The sequence below is a fragment of the Aethalodelphis obliquidens genome, unplaced genomic scaffold, assembly GCF_003676395.1.
Source record: "Aethalodelphis obliquidens isolate GAN/ISIS:26980383/991018 unplaced genomic scaffold, ASM367639v1 scaffold35, whole genome shotgun sequence".
NCBI classification, from domain to species: Eukaryota; Metazoa; Chordata; class Mammalia; order Artiodactyla; family Delphinidae; genus Aethalodelphis; species Aethalodelphis obliquidens.
In genome coordinates, this window is record NW_020837979.1 from 12,267,491 (window position 1) to 12,277,151 (window position 9,661).

The 9,661-nt window shown below is 45.3% G+C and overlaps 1 pseudogene; it reads left to right on the forward strand.

The window, feature by feature from the left end:
* The first annotated feature begins 922 nt into the window (after window positions 1–922).
* On the forward strand, window positions 923–7,251 carry LOC113632144 (histone-lysine N-methyltransferase SETD2 pseudogene; annotated as a pseudogene).
* Window positions 7,252–9,661: the final 2,410 nt, after the last annotated feature.

Sequence of the window (9,661 nt, forward strand, 5' to 3'; positions counted from 1 at the left end):
ACCAATCTAGGTCCAACCAGGAGACGGAACACGGTAAATTTAACCAGAATTGTTAAGCTATAATAGAGTGAAATACAATTACCCCTCTGTATCCACGGGTTCTGCACCCCGGATTCAACCAACCATAAATTGAATTGCAGTAGATTGAATCCTCGGATGCAGAATCCTCCAATGTGGAGCCCTGGGGTACTGAGGGCAGACTGTACTACTCCATTTTATATAAGAGACTTCAGCAATCGCAGAGGACTGGGGGGGCAGGGGGAGCCTTAGAACCAATTCCTTGCTCATGCTGAGGGATGACTGCGTGTTGAGAACTCTTAACAGTACCCTAGGGCAGAGGGACAGTACCCAAGGAAAGGCAAGCTTGGAAGAGGATCCCCCTCTGGCATTCATACCTCTGATGGAATAAAATGTAAAGGCAGGACAAAAAAAATTAAACACAGAATTCTGTTCGGGCCTTCTCTCTCCCTAATGCCCAGTGTGCATCTGCATTACACATTAAGCAGACCTCCTCAAATCTTCACGATCTAAAACAGAGAGAGATGATAAGTATTTTAGCTACTCAAAACTTGAAAGAGATACTTGTTATATATCTTCTCGCCGTAGATCAGAGAGAGAGCGAAGGCGGAGCAGGTCTCGTTTAAATCTGACAGAGGTTCTAGAACTATTTCATCCTATTCTCGGTCAGAACGATCCCATTATGACGACTCTCATTATGATGGTCGTTACCGTAGGAGTTCCCCTTATCGAGAGGGCACGCTAGTCTCGGCCATACACAGATAACAGGTCAAGACAAAGTTCTGACTTGGATGGTTAGTACAAGAAGACATACTCAAGGCGCACCTCGTCTCCTCCTTGCTCTTACAGGGACCTAAGGACGCCATCCTCCTATTCTAAATCTGATGGAGACTGTAAAACTGCGTCCTCTTACTTAGAGATGGAAGAAAGAGGAAAGGATTCTTCAAAATTAGAAGGAGAATCCAAAAGGACTTCGGAAAATGAAGCAACGAAAAGATGTTATTCTCCCACTAATGAACAGGGATTCCGACGCGGGTCATCATATTCCAAGCACGGTAAGAGTGCTTCCCGTTATAAATCTGCCCCTTTCAAAACCTGCACCCAAGTCTGATAAATTTAAAAATTCTTTCTGTCGTACAGAATTGAATGAGGAAATCAAACAGTCTCATTCTTTTAGTTTACAGACTCCTCGTTCAAAAGGTAGTGAATTAAGAGTGATTAGTAAAGTTCCTGAAAGAGAGAAGATTGGGTCTCCTTCTCCATCAAATCGATTAAATGATTCACCTACTTTTAAAAAGCTAGATGAATCACCTGTTTTTAAGTCTGAATTTATAGGACATGATAGCCATGATAGTATTAAGGAATTAGACTCTTTATGTAAAGTGAAGAATGATCAATTAAGAAGTTATTGTCCCACCGAATTTAATATAAACGGATCTCCTGGGGCAGAATCTGATTTGGCAACATTTTGCACTTCTAAACGTGACACTGTTTTGATGTCTTCTGATGACAGTGTGACTGGATCAGAGGTATCCCCTTTGGTCAAAACGTGCATGCTTTCATCAAATGGATTTCAAAACATTAACAGATGTAAAGAAAAAGACTTGGATGATACTCGCATGCAGCACAGCAAGTCAGAAAGCCCATTTAGAGAAACAGAACCTCCAGTGTCGCCACACCAGGATCAACTCATATCTTTGCCAGTTATGACTATAGATTATTCCAAAACAATAGTTAAAGAACCAGTTGATGTGAGAGTTTCTTGCTGTAAAACCAAAGATTCAGATATATACTGTACTTCAAACGACAACCCCCCTTCTTTGTGTCATTCCGGAGCTGAAAATACTGAGCCTTTAGTAACGGATATTTCTTCAAATAGCTTCACGGACGTGCATTTGAAATCAAAAACAGTTATATGTGATAATGGAAGTCTGACAGATCAGCACTCAGAATTTGCATGTGGAGAATATAAGCAGAGTGTTGGTAGTACTAGTTCAGCTTCTATTAATCATTTTGATGATTTATATCCACCTACAGGGAGCTCATGTATTGCTTCATCTCTTCAGAGTCTTCCACCAGGGACAAACGTAGACGGTTTAACTCTCTTGCAATGTGGAGAGAATACGTCTCCAGTTTTGGATGCTGTGCTGAAGAGTAAAAGCTCAGAGTTTTTAAAGCATGCAGAGAAAGAAATAATAGAAGTAGCTAGTGACCTTCCTGATTCAGGAAGAGGATTTGCTTCCTGGGAAAACCGGCATAATAATGGACTATCTGGGAAATGTGTGCAAAAGGCTCAAGAAGAAGGGAACTCCATACTGCCTGATAGAAGAGGAAGACCAGAAATCTCTTTAGATGAAGACGGTGGAAGAGGACAGGCACATACTTCTGATGACTCAGAAGTTGTATTTTCTTCTTGTGCTTTGAATTTAATCATGGAGGACAGTGATGGTGTAACAAATACCTTAAAATGTGACAGTAGTGGTCATGCCTCAGAGATTGTATCCACTGTCCATGAAGATTATTCTGGTTCTTCCGAAAGTTCAAGTGATTCGGAAGATACAGATTCTGATGATAGCAGTATTCCAAGAAACCATCTTCAGTCTATGGTGGTTGTGCCAAAGAATTCTACTTTGCCCATGGAAGAAACAAGTCCTTGTTCTTCTCAGAGCAGTCAAAGTTACAGACACTATTCTGACCACTGGGAAGATGAGCGATTGGAGCCAAGGAGGCATTCATATGAGGAAAAATTTGAGAGCATAGCAAGTAAAGCCTGTCCTCAAACTGAGAAGTTCTTCTTTCACAAAGCAACAGAGAAGAATTCAGAAATCTCTTTTACACAGCCCATCCAAAAACAGATAGATAATCACATGTCTGAAATTGCTTATCCTCAGAGTGATGGGGTTGATAGTACAAGTCATACAGACATAAAATCTGACCCTCTAGGTCATCCAAATTCTGAGGAAGCAGTGAAAGCCAAAATAACTTCTAGGCAGCAAGAAGAGCTGCCAGTTTATTCTCCTGATGATTCTGAAGATGTCTCAAGTAAGTCTCGGCAACAGACCACTTTCCCTAACAGGCCAGATAGTAGACTGGGAAAAACACAGTCAAATTTTTCTTCTTGTGAGATCTCCCGAGTGGATGGCTTCCGTTCATCATCGGAAGAGCTCAGAAACCTAGGGTGGGACTTCTCTCAACAAGAAAAGCCTACTACCACATATCAGCAACCTGACAGCAGCTATGGAGCCTGTGGTGGACATAAGTATCAGCAAAGTGCAGAACAGTATAGTGGGACATGTAATTACTGGCAAGCCAACGGCTACTGGGATCCAAGGTCAGCAGGTAGACCGCCTGGAACTGGGGTTGTGTATGATCTAATTCAAGGGCAGGTACCAGATTCCTTAACAGATGACCGTGAAGAGGAAGAGAATTGGGATCAACGTGGAGGATCTCGCTTTTCAGACCAGTCCAATAAATTTTTTCTGTCCCTTCAGAAGGACAAGGGGTCCGTGCAAGCACCTGAAATAAGCAGCAATTCCATTAAGGACTCTTTAGCTGTGAGTGAGGAGAAAGATCTTTCAAAAAACTTAGAACAAAATGATAGGAAAGATAGAGGGCCTCTTAAAAAAAGGAGACAGGAATTGGAGAGTGATTCTGAAAGTGATGGTGAGCTTCAGGACAGAAAGAAAGTTAGAGTGGAGGTAGAGCAGGGAGAGACAGCAGTGCCTCTAGGCTCAGCATTGGTTGGGCCTTCGTGTGTCATGGAGGACTTCAGGGACCCGGAGCGGTGGAAGGAATGTGCCAAACAAGGGAAGATGCCTTGTTACTTTGATCTGATTGAAGAAAATGTTTATTTAACAGAAAGAAAGAAGAATAAATCCCATCGGGATTTTAAGCGAATGCAGTGTGAGTGTACACCTCTTTCTAAAGATGAAAGAGCTCAAGGTAAAATAGCATGTGGGGAAGATTGTCTTAATCGTCTCCTCATGATTGAATGTTCGTCTCGTTGTCCAAATGGGGATTATTGTTCCAATAGACGGTTTCAAAGAAAACAGCATGCAGATGTGGAAGTCATACTCACAGAAAAGAAAGGCTGGGGCTTGAGAGCTGTTAAAGACCTTCCTTCAAACACCTTCGTCCTGGAATATTGTGGAGAGGTACTTGATCATAAAGAGTTTAAGGCCCGGGTAAAGGAGTATGCACGAAACAGAAACATCCACTACTACTTCATGGCCCTGAAGAATGATGAGATAATAGATGCCACTCAGAAAGGAAATTGCTCCCGGTTCATGAATCACAGCTGTGAACCAAACTGTGAGACTCAAAAATGGACTGTGAACGGACAACTGAGAGTTGGGATTTTTACCACCAAACTGGTTCCTTCAGGCTCAGAGTTAACATTTGACTATCGGTTCCAGAGATATGGCAAGGAAGCACAGAGATGTTTCTGTGGGTCGGCTAATTGCCGGGGTTACCTGGGAGGAGAGAACAGAGTCAGCCTCAGAGCAGCAGGAGGGAAAATGAAGAAAGAACGATCTTGGAAGAAGGATTCGGTGGATGGAGAGCTAGAAGCTCTGATGGAGAATGGTGAGGGTCTCTCTGATAAAAACCAGGTGCTCAGCTTATCCTGGCTAATGGTTAGAATTGAGACTTTGGAACAGAAACTTACCTGTCTCAAGCTCATACAGAACACACATTCACAGTCTTGCCTGAAGTCCTTTCTGGAACATCATGGGCTGCCTTTGTTGTGGACCTGGATGGCAGAGCTACGTGATGGCCGGGAAAGTAACCAGAAGCTTCAGGAAGAGATTATAAAGACTTTGGAACATTTACCCATTCCTGCTAAAAGTATGTTGGAGGAAAGCAAAGTGCTTCCTATTATTCAACGTTGGTCTCAAACCAAGACTGCTGTCCCTCAGCTGAGTGAAGGAGATGGGTATTCTAGCGAGAATACATCACATGCTCACACACCGCTCAACACACCTGATCCTTCCACCAAGCTGAGCATAGAAGCTGACACAGACACCCCCAAGAAGCTAATGTTTCGCAGACTTAAAATTACAAGTGAAAATGGCATGGACAGTGCGATCTCTGTTGCTACCAGTGAGCTAGAAGGCAAGGATGGCAAAGAGGACCTTGACCAGTTAGAAAACGTCCCTATAGAAGAAGAGGAACAACAGTTACTCACACAACAGCTGCCTGAATCTAAAGTTGATAGTGACATTGCTGTGGAGGCCATTAAGCTACCCACATCTGAACCAGAGGCTGACACTGAAATAGAGCCTAAAGAGACCAATGGCACAAAACTAGACGAACCTATTGCTGAGGAAACACCATCCCAAGATGAAGAGGAGGGTGTATCTGATGTGGAGAGCGAGAGGAGCCAGGAACAGCCACATAAAACAGTAGATATAAGTGATTTGGCCACCAAGCTCCTGGACAGTTGGAAAGACCTAAAGGAGGTATATCAAACTCCAAAGAAAAGGCGAACTGAAAAGGAGAGCACAATAACCGAACGAGGAAGGGATGCTGTTGGCTTCAGAGATCAAACAGTTGCCCCAAAGACTCCTAACAGGTCAAGAGAGAGAGACCCAGACAAACAAACTCAAAATAAAGAGAAAAGGAAACGAAGGGGCTCCCTCTCCCCACCACCTTCTGCCTATGAGCGGGGAACAAAAAGGCCAGGTGGCAGATATGATACACCAACTTCTAAAAAGAAAGTACGAATTCAAGATCGCAATCAACTTTCTACAGAGGAGCATCGAAAGTTGTTTGAGCAGGAGGTAGCTCAGCGGGAGGTTCAAAAAAAACAGCAGCAGATGCAGAACCTGGGAGTGACGTCTCCACTGCCCTATGACTCTCTTGGCTACCATGCCCCTCATCACCCCTTTGCTGGCTACCCACCAGGTTGCCCCATGCAGGCCTATGTGGATCCCAGCAATCTTAATGCAGGAAAGGTGCTCCTCCCCACACCCAGCATGGATCCTGTGTGTTCTCCTGCTCCTTATGATCATTCTCAGCCCTTGGTGGGACATTCTACAGAACCCCTTGCTGCCCCTCCACCTGTGCCAGTGGTGCCACATGTGGCAGCCCCTGTGGAAGTTTCCAGTTCACAGTATGTGACCCAAAGTGATGGTGTGGTACACCAAGACTCCAGGGTCACCGTCCTGCCAGTGCCAGCCCCAGGCCCAGTCCAGGGACAGAAGTATGGTGTTTGGGATTCAAACCAACAGTCCGTGAGTGTACAGCAGCAGTACTCTCCTGCACAGTCTCAAGCAACCTTATATCATCAAGGACAGGCTGCTCCAACTGTCTATGGTGTGACGTCACCCTATTCACAGACAACTCCACCAGGTGTACAGAGTTATGCCCAGCCAAGTCCTCAGTACATCCAGGGACAACAGATTCTCACAGCTCACCCACAAGGAGTAGTGGTACAGCCAGCCACAGCCGTGACTACAATAGTTGCACCAGGGCAGCCTCAGCCCTTACAGCCACCTGAAAAGGTTGTGACAGATAACCTCTTGGACTTACCACCCCCATCTCCTCCCAAACCAAAAACCATTGTCTTACCTCCCAACTGGAAGACAGCCCGAGACCCAGAAGGGAAGATTTACTACTCCCATGTGAACACAAGGCAGACTCAGTGGGATCCTCCTACTTGGGAAAGCCCAGGAGAGGATGCCAGCCTTGAGCATGAAGCTGAGATGGACCTGGGAACCCCAACATACGATGAAAATCCCATGAAGACCTCAAAAAAGCCTAAGACAGCAGAAGCGGATGCCTCCAGTGAGCTGGCTGAGAAAAGCAAACAAGTATTCAGAAAAGAGATGTCCCAGTTCATTGTCCAGTGCCTGAACCCTTACTGGAAACCTGACTGCAAAGTGGGAAGAATTACCACAACTGAAGATTTCAAACACCTAGCTCGCAAGCTGACTCACGGCGTTATGAATAAGGAGCTGAAGTACTGTAAGAACCCCAAGGACCTGGAGTGCAATGAGGATGTGAGACACAAAACCAAGGAGTACGTTAAGAAGTACATGCAGAAGTTTGGGGCTGTTTACAAACCCAAACGGGACACTGAATTAGAGTGACCTTCAGGGCCAGGATGGGAGGACGGGCAAGCTGGTAGGAGAGACTCTGGGGAGAAGAAGTCCCGTGGGCCCTCTCTCCCCACCCCACTGTCAGGGCTGTGCTACTGATGACACATCACCCTGGGGAATTCAAACATGCAGAATGAGCTCACAAAAATGAGGTCCATCTACAACAAGCGGTCCCTGGTTGTGAGCTGTCGGTAGAGGCCATCTGAGGCAAGGGTTTAGGCCCTTGAGACCTTCCCTTCCGAGACCCCGGCCAGGCCTGACCCCACTCTCAAGGCTGGGTCTCCTCCTTGGCGGTGCTGTCAGCGCACAGACTCATGCGCATCCCCACCCACGACCCCTTACCCTGACGATCTGTATTATATTTTAATGTATATGTGAATATATTGAAAATAATTTGTCTTTCCTGGTTTTTGGCTTTTGTTTTGCTTTTAAGCCTCTGCGTGCTAGGATCACAGAAGACTTTGTAAGGATGGTTTAAGTTCTCCTGCAAGGTTTAATGTGTTATCATGTAAATATTCCAGAGCAGGCTGCCTTGTGGTTCCGGCCAGCCTTGTGCTATGTTGATAAGATTGATTTACTGCTTAAAATCACTTTACTTGGGCTTCCCTGGTGGCACAGTGGTTGAGAGTCAGCCTGCCGATGCAGGGGACGTGGGTTCGTGCCCCGGTCTGGGAAGATCCCACATGCCGCGGAGCGGCTGGGCCCGTGAGCCATGGCCGCTGAGCCTACGCGTCCGGAGCCTGTGCTCCACAGCGGGAGAGGCCACAGCAGTGAGAGGGCCGTGTACCGAAAAAAAAAAAAAAAAAAAAAATCACTTTACTTTGTCCAATTTTTACTGAACTTTTTATGTAAAAAATAGAATCAATTAAAGAAAAAAAAAGGATAAGTCTATGCCTTCAACTTCTAACAGGTGGAAGAGTTCTCAGTGCTCTCTGAGAATCTGCTTCCCAGGTTATAATACTCAGTTTGGCTCCAATGGAATTCTCTTTTTCTTAACTTGATAGTTAATTGAATTTTGGAGAAGGTGCAGTTGCAGACAACCACTGGCTGGTGAGAACGTTCGCTGGGTTGCCTGTGCCAGAACTGGTTTAGGGTCATCTGATAAACAGGAAACAATCACCTAGGACACAGGCAAGCCAAGGCATGTAAGCAGGTTGCTGAGGAAGCTGGGATGTTTCTGCGGGTGCCAAGCCAGAGCGGACATTGCCCACCTTGCAAAGGTCTCAGGAACAGCCCTGCAGGGGGCAGCAAAGTCAGGCCTGGTCATGCCTGGGAGTGTGCGTGGTGAGGGCTGTGGGCTGCTACAGCATGAAGCCAGAAGCACGCGGTGTGCCTCTTAAGACCGCAGCAAGGTGATCACCAAGGTTCCTGGGCTGGGGCTACAAGGTAGTCAAAGGACTGAGCACTCTGGGTGTGCAATTGGAGAATGAATTTGGAGCTGGGAAGCAATAAGTTCATAAGCAGCTCAGTCGACCCCTTTGACTTCTCAACTTTCATATGCACCATTCTACACACATTTCAACGCCTGCCCAGCAAAGAAACTACATTTTAGCCAGAAACAGCTAACCCTCTGATAAGTGAAGTTCTTGCCCTTCCCCCAGGTAAAACACAAAGCCCCAATGGTCATTGAATCCATTGCTGCCTATATTAATTAGGCCTCAATTTCAGTCTTAGGTCCCACTAAAGACTACATTGTAAAGTTGACCTCCACCTAGTGTTATATAAAATTAAAATGGGAAGGAGAAGTTAGAATAAACACATACATATAGCAGAAAATATGCAAAGCTACCAGTCCTGGTTTCTGTAGTTATTCACGAGGTCAGAGTTGATGTCTATAGCTTCCACCTTCACCCACTTATTCCCTGTTTTCCTTGCCCACAGCCAGAACCCACAGCTCCATCCAGATTCTTTACTGGTAGAATGATTCAATCCTTCCCTTCTGAATGGTCTGAATCCTCAATTGTCCTGCCTTTTTCCAGTTCCTGTAGCTTTCCATTGATCTTTACTGTTGGCATGGAAGTATTGAAGGGAACCTCAGAAAATGTCCTGGGTTCCGGAGAAAATCTCCTGGGTTCCAGAAAAAATCCTCCTTGCTTCCATTATAAAGGCAACCAATTTCCTGCAGCAACTGAGATCATAACACCAATAGATTAACCTTTTTCACCTGTTGGTTCAGTGGTATAAGGAGTGTAAGATGGCCAGGGGGCAGTCTGTGGTAGGCAGAATTCTAAGATGGATCCCACAATTCCTGCCCCCTGGGGTAAACACCAGTGTAATTTCCTTTGAGCACTGTAGAGACGTGTAAATACAATTGGATATCACCTTCATGATTATACAACAATATGGCAAAAGGAATTTTGCAGATGAAATTAGGGTCCCTAATCAGCTGACTATGATTCAAAGGGAGATTATCCTGGGTGGGTCCAACCTATCTAATCAGGCAAGTCTTTTAAAAGCAAAAGTTCTATTCTCCAGGATAGATCACATGCTAGGCCACAAGACAAGTCGCAGTAAATTGAAGACTAAAATCTTATGTTGGGCTG